The following is a 17,534-nucleotide window of genomic DNA, read 5'->3' as shown; positions in this document are numbered from 1 at the left end:
ACACCCGCCCCTCTAATTCAGGCCTGAAAAGGGGCCGGACACCTGAATAGGGGGTTTATTTAAATAACGAAGTCGAGCTACCAAAACAGAACGATACCACATCCTAAGGGCCAGTTCACACTGCAGGCAATGCGAGGCGACACCGACTTGCCTCGCCACGACCTGCCGCGACCTCAGCGGCAACTTGCAGATGACTTCTGTATAGAAGTCAATGCAAGTCGCCCCGAGGTCACCCGAAAGTAGTACAGGAACCCTTTTTTCTGAGTCGGAGCGACTCGAGTCGCTCCTCTCAGAACGGTTCCATTGTACAGAACGGGGGCGACTTGTAAGATAGCGGCGAGGCAAGTCGTGTCGCCTCGCATCGCCCGCAGTGTGAACCGGCCCTTAATGTTTGATATTAAAAATAGGACATGGGAAGAGGTAACCAACCTCACGGGACTTTTAACGGTATCGTAAATTACATAATATAAAGGGAACCATATGGGGATCACACACAGTAGACTTAGAAATTTATTACAGATAAAAAAAAGATTAACAGATTTTGCTAAAAAAACACCATCACATATACAAATCCATCCAGTACATGATGATTTTGAAGAATCGTTTTAGAACTCAGTCACTATGATATGATGCTCGACATGTTTCACTCATAGACGAGTTTCTTCAGGAGCTTTAAATATCAATGACATATGTAATACTGTATGGATAAACGCATAAAGAAGATTATTAGATATAAGGTGCGTATTTAACCACTTTCCGACCAGCGCACGCCGATATACGTTGGCAGAATGGCACGGTCAGGCAAATGGGTGTACCTGTACGTCCCTTTAAATTTGCCACCCTGCCATCGGGAGCGCGCCGGCGGCGGCGCGCTCCCGCGCCGGTCGGGACCACCGTGAGTCCGGTTGTGGAACCCGCGGACTAGATCGCCGCGGGCATACCCGCGATCGTCTCACGGAGCGGCCGAATGAAGAAATGCCGTTGTAAACAGCATTTCTCCATTCTGCCTAGCAACCAGTGACGCTGATCTCTGCTCCCATGTGATTGGAGCAGAGATCAGTGTTCACTAAATTAAAGCCCAACCCCCCCCCCCCCCCACAGTTAGTAACACGCCCCTAGGAACACTTAACCCCTACACTGCCACCCACTGGTTAACCCTTTCACTGCCAGTGTCATTTACACAGGAATCACTGCATTTATATAGCAGTGATTGCTGTATAAATGACAATGGTCCCAAAAATGTGTCAAAAATGTGTAAAAAAAGTCCGATGGGTCCGCCACAATGTCGCAGTCACAATAAAAAAAATCGCTGATTGCCGCCATTACTATTAAAAAAAAAAATAATAAAAATGCCACAAAACTATCCCTATTTTGTAAACGCTATAACTTTTGCGCAAAGCAATCAATAATCGCTTATTGCGATTTTTTTTAACCAAAAATATGTATTGGCCTAAACTGAGGGAAAAAAACGTTTTTTTATATATTTTTGGGGGATATTTATTATAACAAAAAGTAAAAAAGAATGCGTTTTTTTTCAAAATTGTCGCTCTATTTTTGTTTATAGAGCAAAAAATAAAAACCGCAGAGGTGATCAAATACCTCCAAAAGAAAGCTCTATTTGTGGGGAAAAAAAAAAGGACGTCAATTTTGTTTGGGAGCCACGTCGCACGACCGCGCAATCGTCAGTTAAAGCGACGCAGTGCCGAATCGCAAAAAGTGGTCTGGTCTTTGACCAGCAAAATGGTCCGGGGCTGTAAGTGGTTAATGTTACAATCAATTGTTTCCAAGATGGAAAAACATAAGCATAATCAAATACAAGACAACAAAACAAATATATATATATATATATAATAATAGGGACATCTGGGTCGTTAGGGATCAAAAGGCTGGAAGATCCAACACTTACCCGCTGAGAATACAAGGGATAATTCAATCAATGATAGCCAAATGGAGTAACAAACGAGTTGAAAGCCTCAATAATAGGAGAATAGGTGGCGTCCGGACATTAATTGCTTGCAGGGAGACTCTTCAAAGTATCAGTCTAGATTCAGTGATAGATAGAATGAAAAAGACTAGAATCTGATTAAAATAAAATAAAAGTATACCTATTAGAAATCGTAAATGTAGAGATTTCGCAGGGTATATAATTAAGTAGATAATCAAAAAGAAATTACCTGGTAGAATCAATTTAAGTAAAAAAATGAACCAAAACGGGAAGGCGACCATGACCAATCTGTGGCTCAATAGGGAGATATAATCCCCAGCCACTCAGACCCAGGGAGAGAGTTTCACTTTGAAGTGCACAGGAGATGTCAAATCTAATGAAAAAATATAGGAAGGAACAAAACACAGACCAAAAGCACATATTAGCCATGGTATGCCTTAACCCCTACAATACAGGGCACTTTCACCCCCCTTCCTTCCCAGCCCAATTTTCAGCTTTCATCGCTCTCGCGCTTTCAATGACAATTGCGCGGTCGTGCTACACTGTACCCAAATGAAATTTTTATCATTTTGTTCGCACAAATAGAGCTTTTTTTTTTTTTGGTGTTATTTATTCACGACTCCGTTTTTTATTTTTTTGCGATATAAGCGCAAAAAAAGCGGAAATTTCTATTTTAAAAGAAATCCAATATAATCAAATTTTGTCATAAATTTAAGCCAAAATGTATTCTGCTACATGTTTTTGGTAAAAAAAAAATTCCGTTAAGTGTATAAAAGTTGGTTTGTGTGATCACGGACATATGTACGCAAATGATCATGTACATATGTGTGCAGGTGATCACGTACATATGTGTGCAGATAATCATTGGGACATGTGATTTTAGTGGGACATATGTGGGGGACATGTTTTTATTATTAGGGACATGTGTTTTTATTATTTGGGGACATGTGTGGGGACTGTGTTTGTACTGTGTGGTGTGTTGCAGGGACGTACTAAGTGGGGGGGGCAGGGGGGCGTGCAGCCCCAGGTGCCACACACTGGGGGGGGTGTCAGGCCAGTGCCCCCCCCCGCAACTGAAGTGTCAGACAGCGCCGTGCCTCGGGTTCGCAGCCCGCACAGAGAGAGCCCGAGGCACTGGCAGTGGGCGGCATTGCAGGGGGGGGGGGCAGCAGCCGAGTGGAGTGACATCAGCTGGCTCAGTGACCCGGCACAATAATCCCCTTCTCTCTGTGGTCGTGTCGCGCGGCCGTTCTCGGGCAGCGGCTGTCACTCACAGCCGAGCAGAGTGAAGCCGCCTCCCCCTCCTCTATGCACAGCACTGTGTAGACAAGGAGGGGGAGGCGGCTTCACTCTGCTCGGCTGTGAGTGACAGCCGCTGCCCGAGACTGATCAGAACGGCGCAACGTGAGTCACGCGACCCAGAGAGAAGGGGATTATTGCGCCGGGTCCCGGATCACTGAGCCGACAGGTGACACTTCACTCGGGTGCTGCCCACACCTCCCCCCTGCAATGCCGCTGCCTTGGGCTCGAGGTACACTATGGGTCCTTAGGGGAGGCTGTGCACTGTAGGGGGGGGTTCTTTACTGTGGTGAGTCCTGCACTGTAGGGGGGTCTGCACTGTAGGGGGGTCCTGCACTGTAGAAGGGGTCCTGCACTGTGGGGGGGGGGGTCCTGCACTGTAGGGGGGTCCTGCACTGTAGGGAGGTCCTGCACTGTAGAAGTGGTCCTGCACTGTAGGGGGGTCCTGCACTGTAGGGGGTCTGCACTGTAGGGGGTCTGCACTGTAGGGGGGTCCTGCACTGTAGGGGGTCCTGCACTGTAGAAGGGGTCCTGCACTGTAGGGGGGGGTCCTGCACTGAAGGGGGGTCCTGCACTGTAGGGGGGTCCTGCACAGTAGAAGGGGTCCTGCACTGTAGGGGGTCTGCACTGTAGGGGGGGTCCTGCACTGTAGGAGGTCTGCACTGTAGAAGGGGTCCTGCACTGTAGGGGGGATCCTGCACTGTAGAAGGGGTCCTGCACTGTAGAAGGGGTCCTGCACTGTAGGGGGGTTCTGCACTGTAGGGGGGTCCTGCACTGTAGGGGGTCTGCACTGTAGGGGTCCTGCACTGTAGGGGGGGTCTGTACTGTAGGGGAAGATTTGGCACTGTAGGGGGGTCTGTAGGGGAGTCTGCGCGGTAGGGGGAGGGGTCTGTACTGTAGGAGGGTCTGCACTGTAGGGGGGGGGGGTCTGTACTGTAGGGGAGGATTCTGTACTGTAGGGGGGTCTACACTGTAGATGGGGGTCTGTATGGTAGGGAGGGGGGTCTGCACTGTAGGGGATCTGTGTAACATGCAGAGGGTCCAGAGCTATGAGGGGCTGTGTAATGTAAAGGGGTGCAGAGGTGCAGGGTGCTGTGTAATGTAAAGGGGTCCAGAGGTACAAGGGCTGAGTAATGTAAAGGGGTCCAGAGGTTCAGGGTGCTGTGTAATGTAAAGAGATCCATAGGTACAAGGGCTGTGTAATGTAAAGGGGTCAGGAGGTTCAGGGTGCTATGTTATGTAAAGGGGTCCAGAGGTACAAGAGCTGTGTAATGTAAAGGGGTCCAGAGGTCCAGAGGTGCAGGCTGCTGTGTAATGTAAAGAGGTCCTTAGGTGCAAGGTCCTGTGTAATGTAAAGGGGTCCAGAGGTACAGGGTGCTGTGTAATGTAAAGGGGTCCAGAGGTGCAGGGCGCTGTGTAATGTAAAGGGGTCAGGAGGTTCAGGGTGCTATGTTATGTAAAGGGGTCCAGAGGTACAAGAGCTGTGTAATGTAAAGGGGTCCAGAGGTGCAGGCTGCTGTGTAATGTAAAGGGGTCCAGACTGCTGTGTAATGTAAAGGGGTCCAGAGGTGCAGGCTGCTGTGTAATGTAAAGGGGTCCAGAGGTGTAGGCTGCTGTGTAATGTAAAGGGGTCCAGAGGTGCAGGCTGCTGTGTAATGTAAAGGGGTCCAGAGGTGTAGGCTGCTGTGTAATGTAAAGAGGTCCTTAGGTGCAAGGTCCTGTGTAATGTAAAGGGGTCCAGAGGTGCAGGGTGCTGTGTAATTTAAAGGGGTCCAGAGGTGCAGTTGTGGAGAGGGGGGGTACACAGTAGTGACAAAAAGATATTGAAGGATGCAGAGGTATGCAGGGGACACGGTGGGTGTTTTTAAATTTTATGGTGGGGGGGGGTGCCAGATATAGGATCCGCCCCGGGTGCCAAATGCTCTAGGTATACCCCTGGTGTGTTGTGTGTTGACACTAGACTGATGATCAGTGAGTAAAAAGCTGTAAAAGCTGATTGGACACGGCCGTCATGTGATCAGAGCCCTCCTGCCGATCTGAGATGCGCCGTGTCCGGGTGACACGAGCGCATCGGGATCGCGCCGCTGCGTGGGCATGCGCGCGTGCGATCCCCCTCCTTCTGAAGGACGTTCCTGAACGTCCTATCAGAAGTAGACGGCTCCCACCCGGCCGTATATATGTGCATTGGCCGGGTGGGAAGTGGTTAATGAATAAATCCATTGAAAAAGTTAGCCAGAATGTACAGCGGAGACAATTACCTTTTACTTCACAGGTCAGCGGACAGTCAGAACAGGACATCCTCCTCAGAGAGAATGAAAGGCAGAAATGCACTGCCTTATAAAGGGTCTCCCCCCATCACGGCGGCGTCTGACGTTGCCGTCGAATGGCGGGCGGAAGTGCCCCAACTTTCGATTACCGCAAAACTTGTTCTGTTTAGGCTACAATCATTGATTATATGACTATATTTTTTTCCTCTGAATTTGTTTTGAATAGTCTCCTAAAAATATGCAGAAAAAAGGGTCCTTTTTTCCCCTTTTTTTCCAATTATATATTACTTATCATTACCATGGGGCACCTCTGGACTTGGCTTGCACGGGCACATTGGGCTTTAATACAATTTAGGCATTATTAATCAATTTGTGCGTTTTTGTATTCATGTAAGTCCCTTCCCTTTCCTCACATTCTATTGGCCTTTTTTGCCATTTAAAGAGGGATTCCACCCACAAAAAAAAAAAATATTAAAAGCCAGCAGCTATAAATACTACAGCTGCTGACTTTTAATAAATGGACACTCACCTGTCCCGGGGTCCAGCGATGCCGGCAGCCAAGGCCGATCGATTGCTCGCTCGGCCCTCGGCTGCTGCCGCCACCATTTTAGGTGAGGGAATCAGGAAGTGAAGCGAATTGGCTCTGTGATTGGCCCTCCTGATCACATGACGGCCGTGTCCAATCACGGCCGCCATGTGATGTAAACAAACAGCCGGTTGCTAGGCAATCGGCTCCTCCTCTCCTCACACGGAAGTCATCGCTGAGGAGAGGAGAGCAGATCGCTGCAGCCGGCTGATGATCAGTGAGTATGAGCTGTTTTTACAGCTTTTTACTCACTGATCACCAGTCTAGTGTAAACACACAACACACCACACAGTATAAACACAATGTCCCCATATATGTCCCCAAATAAAAACACATGTCCCTAATAATAAAAACATGTCCCCCACATATGTCCCACTAAAATCACATGTCCCAATGATTATCTGCACACATATGTACGTGATCACCTGCACACATCTGTACATGATCATTTGCGTACATATGTCCGTGATCACACAAACCAATTATTATACACTTAACGGAATTTTTTTTTTTACCAAAAACATGTAGCAGAATACATTTTGGCTTAAATTTATGACAAAATTTGATTTTATTGGATTTCTTTTAAAATAGAAAAAAGAAAATATTGTTTTTTTTTTTCCCAAATTTACGCTTTTTTTGCGCTTATATCGCAAAAAAATAAAAAACTGAGTGGTGAATAAATAACACCAAAAAAAAAAAAGCTCTATTTGTGCGAACAAAATGATAAAAATTTCATTTGGGTACAGTGTAGCACGACCGCGCAATTGTCACTGAAAGCGCGAGAGCGATGAAAGCTGAAAATTGGGCTGGGAAGGAAGGGGGGTGAAAGTGCCCTGTATTGTAGGGGTTAAGGCATACCATGGCTAATATGTGCTTTTGGTCTGTGTTTTGTTCCTTCCTATATTTTTTCATTAGATTTGACATCTCCTGTGCACTTCAAAGTGAAACTCTCTCCCTGGGTCTGAGTGGCTGGGGATTATATCTCCCTATTGAGCCACAGATTGGTCATGGTCGCCTTCCCGTTTTGGTTCATTTTTTTTTTACTTAAATTGATTCCACCAGGTAATTTCTTTTTGATTATCTACTTAATTATATACCCTGCGAAATCTCTACATTTGCGATTTCTAATAGGTATACTTTTTTTTTATTTTAATCAGATTCTAGTCTTTTTCATTCTATCTATCACTGAATCTAGACTGATACTTTGAAGAGTCTCCCTGCAAGCAATTAATGTCCGGACGCCACCTATTCTCCTATTATTGAGGCTTTCAACTCGTTTGTTACTCCATTTGGCTATCATTGATTGAATTATCCCTTGTATTCTCAGCGGGTAAGTGTTGGATCTTCCAGCCTTTTGATCCCTAACGACCCAGATGTCCCTATTATTATATATATATATATATATTTGTTTTGTTGTCTTGTATTTGATTATGCTTATGTTTTTCCATCTTGGAAACAATTGATTGTAACATTAACCACTTACAGCCCCGGACCATTTTGCTGGTCAAAGACCAGACCACTTTTTGCGGTTCGGCACTGCGTCGCTTTAACTGACAATTGCGCGGTCGTGCGACGTGGCTCCCAAACAAAATTGACGTCCTTTTTTCCCCACAAATAGAGCTTTCTTTTGGTGGTATTTGATCACCCCTGCGGTTTTTATTTTTTGCGCTATAAACAAAAATAGAGCGGCAATTTTGAAAAAAACTAATTATTTTTCACTTTGTGCTATAATAAATATCCCCCAAAAATATATAAAAAAAACGTTTTTTTCCCTCAGTTTAGGCCGATACGTATTCTTCTACATATTTTTGGTAAAAAAAAAATCGCCATAAGCGATTATTGATTGCTTTGCGCAAAAGTTATAGCGTTTACAAAATAGGGATATTTTTGTGGCATTTTTATTATTATTTTTTTTTTTACTAGTAATGGCGGCGATCAGCGATTTTTATTGTGACTGCGACATTGTGGCGGACACATGGGACATTTTTTACACGTTTTTGGGACCATTGTCATTTATACAGTAATCACTGCTATATAAATGCAGTGATTCCTGTGTAAATGACACTGGCAGTGAATGGGGTTAACCAGTGGGTGGCAGTGTAGGGGTTAAGTGTTCCTAGGGATGTGTTACTAACTGTGGGGGGGTTGGACTTTAATTTAGTGAACACTGATCTCTGCTCCAATCACATGGGAGCAGAGATCAGCGTCACTAGTTGCTAGGCAGAATGGAGAAATGCTGTTTACAACGGCATTTCTTCATTCAGCCACTCCGTGAGACGATCTTGGGTATGCCCGCGGCGATCTAGTCCACGGGTTCTGCGACCGGACTCACGGGGGTCCCAACCAGCGCGGGAGCGCGCCGCCGGTGGCGCACTTCCGATGGCAGGGTGGCAAATTTAAAGGGACGTACAGGTACGCCCATTTGCCTGCCCGTGCCATTTTGCCGACGTATATCGGCGTGCGCTGGTCGGCAAGTGGTTAAATACGCACCTTATATCTAATAATCTTCTTTATGCGTTTATCCATACAGTATTACATATGTCATTGATATTTAAAGCTCCTGAAGAAACTCGTCTATGAGTGAAACATGTCGAGCATCATATCATAGTGACCGAGTTCTAAAACGATTCTTCAAAATCATCATGTACTGGATGGATTTGTATATGTGATGGTGTTTTTTAGCAAAATCTGTTAATCTTTTTTTATCTGTAATAAATTTCTAAGTCTACTGTGTGTGATCCCCATATGGTTCCCTTTATATTATGTAATTTACGATACCGTTAAAAGTCCCGTGAGGTTGGTTACCTCTTCCCATGTCCTATTTTTAATACCTGAATAGGGGGTGTCAGCGGCGACCATAGATAGATTCATGCAATGCATGAATTTATCTATGGTGATGGAGCGGTGCCAGGAGAGAGGGGGCACCGCCACAGCCATAGACACACTCCTAAACCTTGTGGACGGCCTTCCCAGAAGAGTTGGAGCTGTTATAGCTGCAAAGGGGCGGGGCCAACTCAATATTGAACCCTACGGACTAAGACTGGGATGCCATTAAAGTTCATGTGCGTGTAAAGGCAGGTTGTCCCAATACTTTTGACAATATACAGTGCATCACCTTTTCCTCATTTTGTTATGTTACAGCCTTATTCCAAAATTGAATAAATTCATTATTTTCCTCAAAATTCTACAAACAATACCCCGCAATGACCATGTGAAAGAAGTTTGTTTGAAATCTTTGCAAATTTATTAAAAATGAAAAAAAGAAATCCCATGTACATAAGTATGAAGGCCTGGATTCACACCTACCGGTATTCATTTTTAGTGCATTTTGCAGATTTGCACTACAGAACGTGTTCCATAGGAAACCATGTTAAATGGACTGTAGTGCAAATCTGCAAAATGCACTAAAATTGGAGAGGTGTGAATCGGGCCTCGCAGCCATGAGGATGGAAATTGATCTCGGGTGCCTCCCGTTTCCACTGATCATCCTTGAGATGTTTCTACAACTTGATTGGAGTCCACCTCTGGTCAATTTGGTTGATTGGACATGATTTGGAAAGGCACACACCTGTCTATATAAGGGTCCTACAGTTAACAGTGCATGTTAGACCGCTTTCACACAGAGGGCGTTTTGCAGGCGCTATAGCGTTAGAAATAGTGCCTGCAATCCGCCCTCAAGTCCCCCGAGGGCTTTCACACTGGAGCGTTGCGCTGGCAGGACGTTAGGAAAAGTCCTGCCAGCAGCTTCTTTGGAGTGGTGTGTTTACCGCTCCTCCACCGCTGCTCCCCATCGAAATCAATGGGGCAGCACTGCAATACCGCCGGCAAAACGCCGCTATTGGGGGCAGTTTTAACCCTTTCTTGGCGGGGGGGGGTAGAAGTGCCCCGCTAGCGGCTGAATTGCGCTGCAAATCTGACGGTAAAAAAAATAGCGCCCTTTTACCACCCGCGCTATGGGCGGCTTAGTGTGAAAGCCGTCCAAGAGCACAAACCAAGCCATGAAGTCCAAGGAATTGTCTGTAGACCTCACAGACAGGATTGTATGGAGGCACAGATCGGGGGAAGGGTACAGAAACATTTCTGCAGCATTGAAGGTCCCAATGAGCACAGTGGCCTCCATCATCCGTAAATGGAAGAAGTTTGGAACCACCAGGACTCCTCCTAGAACGAGCCTCCCAAACTGAGCGATTGCGGCGAGAAGGGCCTTAGTCAGGGAGGTGACCAGGAACCTGATGGTCACTCTGACAGAGCTCCAGTGTTTCTCTTTGGAGAGGAGAACCTTCCAGAAGAACAACCATCTCTGCAGCCCTCCACCAATCAGTCCTGTATGGTAGAGTGGTCAGATGGAAGCCACTCATCAGTTAAAGGCACATGACAGCCCACCTGGAGTTTGCCAAACGGCACCTGAAGGTCTATCAGACCATGAGAAACACAATTCTCTGGTCTGATGAAACAAAGATTGAACTCTTTGGCCTGAATGGCAAGCGTCTGGAGGAAACCAGGCACCGCTCATCACCTGGCCAATACTATTCCTATAGTGAAGCATGGTGGTGGCAGCATCATGCTGTGGGTATGTTTTTCAGCAACAGGAACTGGGAGACTTGTCAGGATCGAGGGAAACATAGATGCCTCATTAGAAGTCCATATTGGACGAAATGCGTAGTGAAGCATGGCGGTGGCAGCATCATGCTGTGGGTATGTTTTTCAGCAGCAGGAACTGAGAGACTTGTCAGGATCGAGGGAAACATAGATGCCCCAGTAGAAGTCCGTATTGGACGAAATGCGTAGTGAAGCATGGTGGTGGCAGCATCATGCTATGGGTATGTTTTTCAGCAGCAGGAACTGGGAGACTTGTCAGGATCGAGGGAAACATAGATGCCCCAGTAGAAGTCCGTATTGGACGAAATGCGTAGTGAAGCATGGTGGTGGCAGCATCATGCTATGGGTATGTTTTTCAGCAGCAGGAACTGGGAGACTTGTCGGGATCGAGGGAAACATAGATGCCCCAGTAGAAGTCCGTATTGGACGAAATGCGTAGTGAAGCATGGTGGTGGCAGCATCATGCTATGGGTATGTTTTTCAGCAGCAGGAACTGGGAGACTTGTCAGGATCGAGGGAAACATAGATGCCCCAGTAGAAGTCCGTATTGGACGAAATGCGTAGTGAAGCATGGTGGTGGCAGCATCATGCTATGGGTATGTTTTTCAGCAGCAGGAACTGGGAGACTTGTCAGGATCGAGGGAAACATAGATGTCCCAGTAGAAGTCCATATTGGACAAAATGCGTTGGACGAGGTTCTCCATTGCCCATATTGCTTTTATCACATGCGATTGTTTTTATACGTTTTTTTGTACCTATTAAAAGGGGGGGGCCCTCCTTTTTTTCTTTTTTTTTATGTGTACTGATGCAAGTGCTGCTGAACTTCACCATTTGGTTCCAGCACCCTCATTAGGGTTGGTTTTGGTCATTCATTTGCCATCACTGGAGTTCCTGTCCTGGTACCGCCTGCCGTATCCATTATATCCATGGTCGATACCGTGTGAAGTTGGAGTAAGGCCAATCCGGGAATTTCCTGACATCGGATATACAGTCATTGTGGATCTGTCCCATGGGTGCATTCATTGCTCGACTGGCTCGTTGTCTTATGATAGTCGAGTCCAACATCTCTGGTAAGCGTATATATATATGATGTTTATTTTGAAGATGCCTTCAGTTTGATGACTCTCGGGGCTGTGTGACATCCTGTGTATTCACCTACCTGTCTAGATGGACATTTGGCGTTTCATTTACCTCGATGTGGACTTTTTCTCACACACAAGTTTGCACTGCTTATATGTTTGGTTTAGCGCTACATATTCACCACTATTACAAACATGAATGCAGCAATGTACAGAGCAGGGGCGGATCCAGAGCATAGTCTCGGGAGGGGCGCTGCCAGAAAATATGTTTTTTTTGGGGGTAAATTTATCAGGGAAATGGCTGGTGTTGGCGCTTCAATCATCACGGCGCCATGGTTGTTATGGTGTCAGGATGATTGAAGCGCATTACTATTATTACATTGTTATAAAAAATTAAAATGGTTCAACTCACCATAATGCAGAATCAGTGGGAACCCCACGCGTGTCACCTGCCACACATTGCGGATTGTCACTTCACCAGATGCAGATTGTCACTTACCACGTCCCATGCCACACGTTGAAGATTGGCACGTCCCATGCCACACAATGCAGATTGTCACTTGCCACGTCACCTGATGCAGATGGTCACTTGCCACATCCCATGCCACGTCACCTGTCACCAGATGCAGACTGTCATTTGCCACATCCCATGCCACACGAAGCAGATTGTCACTTGCTACATCCCATACCACACAATGCAGATTGTCACTTGCCACATCACCTGATGCAGATTGTCACTTGCTACGTCCCATGCCACGTCACCTGTCACTTGCCACGTCCCATGCCACACAATGCAGATTGTCACTTGCCACGTCCCATGCCACACAATGCAGATTGTCACTTGCCACGTCACCCGACACCAGATGCAGATCGCCACTTTCCACATTCCATGACACACGATGCAGATTGTCACTTGCCATGTCACCTGTCACCAGATGCAGATTGTCACTTGCCACGTCCCATGCTGCAGATTTTCACTTGCCACGTCACCTGTCACCAGATGCAGATTGTCACTTGCCACGTCCCATGCCACATGTTGCCGATTGTCACTTGCCACGTCACCTGTCACCAGATGCAGATTGTCTCTTGCCACGTCCCATGCCACACGATGCAGATTGTCACTTGCCACACGATGCAGATTGTCACTTGCCACACGATGCAGATTGTCACTTGCCACACGATGCAGATTGTCACTTGCCACGTCCCATGCCACACGATGCAGATTGTCACTTGCCACGTCCCATGCCACACGATGCAGATTGTCACTTGCCACTTCCCATGCCACACGATGCAGATTGGCACTTGCCATGTCCCATGCCGCACAATGCAGATTGGCACTTGCCTCGTCCCATGCCGCATGATGCAGATTGTCACTTGCCTGATATAATTGTCTCTTGCTATAATTGTCCCAGGCAGCAGATTACCAGTCAGGCAGCAGAGAGATGAAGTAATCTCTCTGCTGCCATGGCTGCCTGCACACTGCACAGTGAGGGCGGAACTGCAGGATGGGCGCCGGGCAGTGAGAGATGATGTCATCTCTCTGCTCCCCCACCTGCCGGCTCCCTGATTGGCCAGCAGCCGCTCACACACTGTCACTGAACCGGGCTGCCCGTGGAGTCACCCGCTGTCTCTCACCGACAGAGCCACCCGCCGGCTCTCTCACCCGTGGCGACACCTGCCCGCCCACTCGTATTCTCGGAGGGGGACATTGCCCCGTTGCCCCCCCCCCCCCTTGGATCTGCCCCTGGTACAGAGACATCCTTGATGAAAGCCTGTTTCAGAGCACTCTGGGCCCTCAGACTGGGAGGAAGGTTCATCTTCCAACAAGACAACGACCCCTAAGCACACAGCCAAGATAACAAGGGAGTGGCTACGGGGCAACTCTGTGAATGTCTTTGAGTGGCCCAGACTTGAACATCTCTGGAGAGATCTGAAACTGGCTGTGCACCGACGTTCACCATCCAACCTGATGGAGCTTGAGTGGTCCTGCAACGAAGAACGGGAGAAACTGCCCAAAAATAGGAATGAATGAATGAATGAATGAAATACTTGTATAGCGCACAATGCGAACTGAATCGCCTCTAGGCGCTGCCGAGCTTGTATAGCATCATACTCAAAAGACCTGAGGCTGTAATTGGTGCCTGTGACAGACCTAGCCGGGACACAGGCTTTTTGAGAGGACTGAATGCGAGCCTCTTGCCGACAGATTATGGGCCCTGGATTTTAAGGGGCACAGGGTGAATGAGAACCCCACTATAATCTGCGCTAGTCAGATTCAATGCTGTATATATGTATATATATATATGTATATATATATATATATATATATATATATATAAAAAATGTGTGTTGCCTCATGCTGTTGGGACACAAACTGTTAGATGCTAATGTCATGAACTCCTGCCACCTGTCTGTTGTGTAAATGAGTCTAGTCTGGCTTGTAAGAGTATTCAACACATTGTTGTTTGTGCTAATTAACCCTGTATTGATGTTTATGGTAATGTTTATTGAATTGTTATTGAGCTAGGAGCCGAAAAGTCTTATCCCTCAGTCAACTAGTCTGAGTGTCGATTTAGATAATTAGCTCATGCTAATTAGGTTAGGTTTTAGTCTTCTACTGTATTATAAATACTTGGCATTTTGGTTCTAATAAACGAGTCCATGTTGAGCAGCTAAGCGAGTCTCGTCTTGTTTTGTGCTTGTGAGCGGTTGGAATATCTGATCTCTATATTTAGACTTGGGAAGCGGTATACTGACGGAAGCAATCAATCGGAGTGTGGGATCGGTTCCGTCACAGTGCCAAAGGAGCTTCACCAAAGTATTGAGCAAAGACTGTGAATATTTATGTACATGGGAGGTTTTTTTTTTAGGTTTTTTAATAAATTTGCAAAGACTTCAAACTTCGTTCACTTTGTCATCATGGGGTATTGTTTGTCAAATTTTGAGGAAGATAATGAATTTAATCCAAGTTGGAACAAGGCTGTAACAACAAAATGAGGGAAAAAAGTGAAGCGCTGTAGTGTACTTTGTGTAGTCTGAAGGTTTTTAGCTCCTTTAGTAAATTAGCACAGAATGAAAGAGCTCCAATGAGCTTTCCTTAAACTCATTTTACAAGCCCGATGACGTCACAAGGATTAAAAAGTTGTATCTTTCTACAAGAACAAAAAGGTGAGCTAAAAAAAAATAAAAAATACCTGTAGGGCTCATTCCCCTATAGCAGGTATCCTCAAACTACAGCCCTCCGGCTGTTGTGGAACTACGCATCCCATGAGGCATTGTAAAACTCTGACATTCACAGGCATGACTAGGGCATGATGGGAATTGTAGTTTATGAACAACTGGAGGGCCGTAGTTTGAAGACCCCTGCCCTATAGCAGGGATATGCAATTAGTGGACCTACAGCTGTTGCAGAACTACAAGTCCCATGAGGCATAGCAAGACTCTGACAGCCACAAGCATGACACCCAGAGGCAGAGGCATGATGGGACTTGTAATTTTGCAACAGCTGGAAGTCCGCTAATAGCATATCCCTGCTCTATAGTGTTGTTTCTCTGAAAGTTAAACTGCAGTGGAGTTTTTTTTCCTCTGAGGGCATTTGGCAAGCAGCGTGGAGGTAATATACCATCTCCTCACCACCTGCTTTAACCCTCAAAATGCTGACCAAGCGTGCTGCAACTGCATGCCTTGCAAGTGGTTGCAGCGTGGCCTCATTCACTTGAATGGGTCACGTTCAGGGCAGTACCACCTGCCAAAGCAGCATGCTATTCTTGACAAGGCACGTGTCCAGTCCCGAATGGCTGCAGACCTTAGGTGTCGGGGCGGCAGTGTTACCACCAGTGTGAATGAGCCCCTACTCTGGATGTTGTGCCCAAAAATAAAAAAAAGGCAGGAAGAGGACACAGGACTAGTCACCAGTCTTGCCTTTAGTCTTCCTGTTAAGATCCCCATTGATGTGCTAGATGCAGTGATAGAGAACCTTGGCAGCCCAGATGTTTTGGAACTACATTTCCCATGATGCTCAACTACACTGCAGCGTGCAAGAGCATCATGGGAAATGTAGTTCCAAAACATCTGGGGTGCCAAGGTTCGCCATCAACACGCTAGAACCTACCTTTCCAGCGGGACAAAAGCCCCAATAAAATTATTCCCCCTATAAATTCAGTGGGACTTCACACATCGCTGTGCTGCGGTTCGAAAAGTCCTGCAAGCCGCATCTTTCCAAAAGCACACAGAAGAGGACTTCACCTGCCAAATATCTGCTGGCTGTTATAGAGCAGCCAGCCGCCGGGGGCGTCCTTAAAGTGTTTACTAAGCCCTCATTTTGTTTTTTACATTAAAATAACAAACATGTTCTATACTTACCTGCTCTGTGTAATGGTTTTGCACACAGCAGCCCCCGATCCGCCTCTTTCCGGGTTCCTTTGCCGGCGCTCCTGTGGAGTGCCCCCCACAGCAGGCAGCTTGCTATGCGGGACACCCGAGTCGACCTGCAGCTTTGCGTGTCCATTCAGACATGGAGCCCTGGCACGGCCCCACCCACTCTCTCTCTCCTCACTGGCTCACTGATTTTGATTGACAGCAGCAGGAGCCAATGGTGTTTCGCTGCTGTCTCAGCCAATAAGAACGGAGAGTCCCAGACAGCCGAGTCTCCCGTGCAACACTGCTGGGTCGAGAGGGGGCTCAGGTAAGTACTTGGGGGGGGGGGGGGCTGCTACACGATGAAGGCTTTTTATCTTTTATGCATAGAGTGCACCTTCTGACTTTACAATCACTTTAACAATGAGCTCACAAGTAAACAATGATCACCACCGAGGTATAATGGGAGTTCTGCAATCTTGCCATACAGCTCCTCCAGCCAGCAGCTGTACAGAGCCATGAACTCGGCACAGGGATGGTGGGAATCCCTCAATGGGCACAGAAGGTGTACAGACCTGGGAACTCAGCACAGGGATGGTGGGAACCCCTCTATAATGGGCACAGCATGTGTACAGACTCGGGAACTCAGCACAGGGATGGTGGGAACTCCTCATAATGGGCACAGCGGGTTTACGGACCTGGGAGCTCAGCACAGGGATGGTGGGAGCCCCTCATAATGGGCACAGCGGGTATACACTCAGACCTGGGAACTCAGCACAGGGATGGTGGGAACCCCCTATAATGGGCACAGCAGGTGTACAGACTCGGGAACTCAGCACAGGGATGGTGGGAACTCCTCATAATGGGCACAGCGGGTGTACGGACCTGGGAAATCAGCACAGGGATGGTGGGAACCCCCTATAATGGGCACAGCAGGTGTACAGACCTGGGAACTTGACACTGGGATGGTGGGAACCCCTCATAATGGGCACAGCATGTGTAGAGACCCGGTGTCCTATCATATACTGTCCCCCATCGGATAGCGTCTGCTGTGTACTGCGCATGCGCAGTACACAGCACACTCAGATTCTGAAAATACCTGAAGATGAACGGCGCCTGCGCCGTGAGTCCAGGTTCTATCCCCACCATCCAAGTGGACATAGAGTTGGAATATAAAAAGAGCTGAAGCGCAGCGAGGCCGAGCCCGAAGCATGGCGAGCGACCCTCTAATTTTCCCAACCCTATGTCCGCTTGGATGGTGGGGCTACCACCTCCACTCATGGCGCAGGCGCCGTTCATCTTCGGAGATTTTCCGAAGCTTCGTTGGCTCCGTACTGCGCATGCGCAGTACGGGGCGGACACTATATGATGGTAGGACACTATCTGCCAGAACACCAGGAACT

The 17,534-nt window shown here is 47.3% G+C and overlaps 1 protein-coding gene across 1 annotated transcript in view; it reads right to left on the bottom strand.

Moving 5' to 3' along the window:
- LOC143981648 (uncharacterized) overlaps positions 1-17,534 on the bottom strand; it is a 281,237-nt gene that overhangs the window by 61,367 nt on the left and 202,336 nt on the right. The gene's annotated exons all lie outside the window — the stretch shown is intronic.

Source organism: Lithobates pipiens, unplaced genomic scaffold, assembly GCF_037356315.1.
Source record: "Lithobates pipiens isolate NorthernLeopardFrog02 unplaced genomic scaffold, aLitPip1_a1.2 Scaffold_16, whole genome shotgun sequence".
Classification (NCBI taxonomy): Eukaryota; Metazoa; Chordata; class Amphibia; order Anura; family Ranidae; genus Lithobates; species Lithobates pipiens.
Note: the sequence above shows the minus strand (reverse complement) of the source record. Positions and strands in the feature narration are given on the sequence as shown.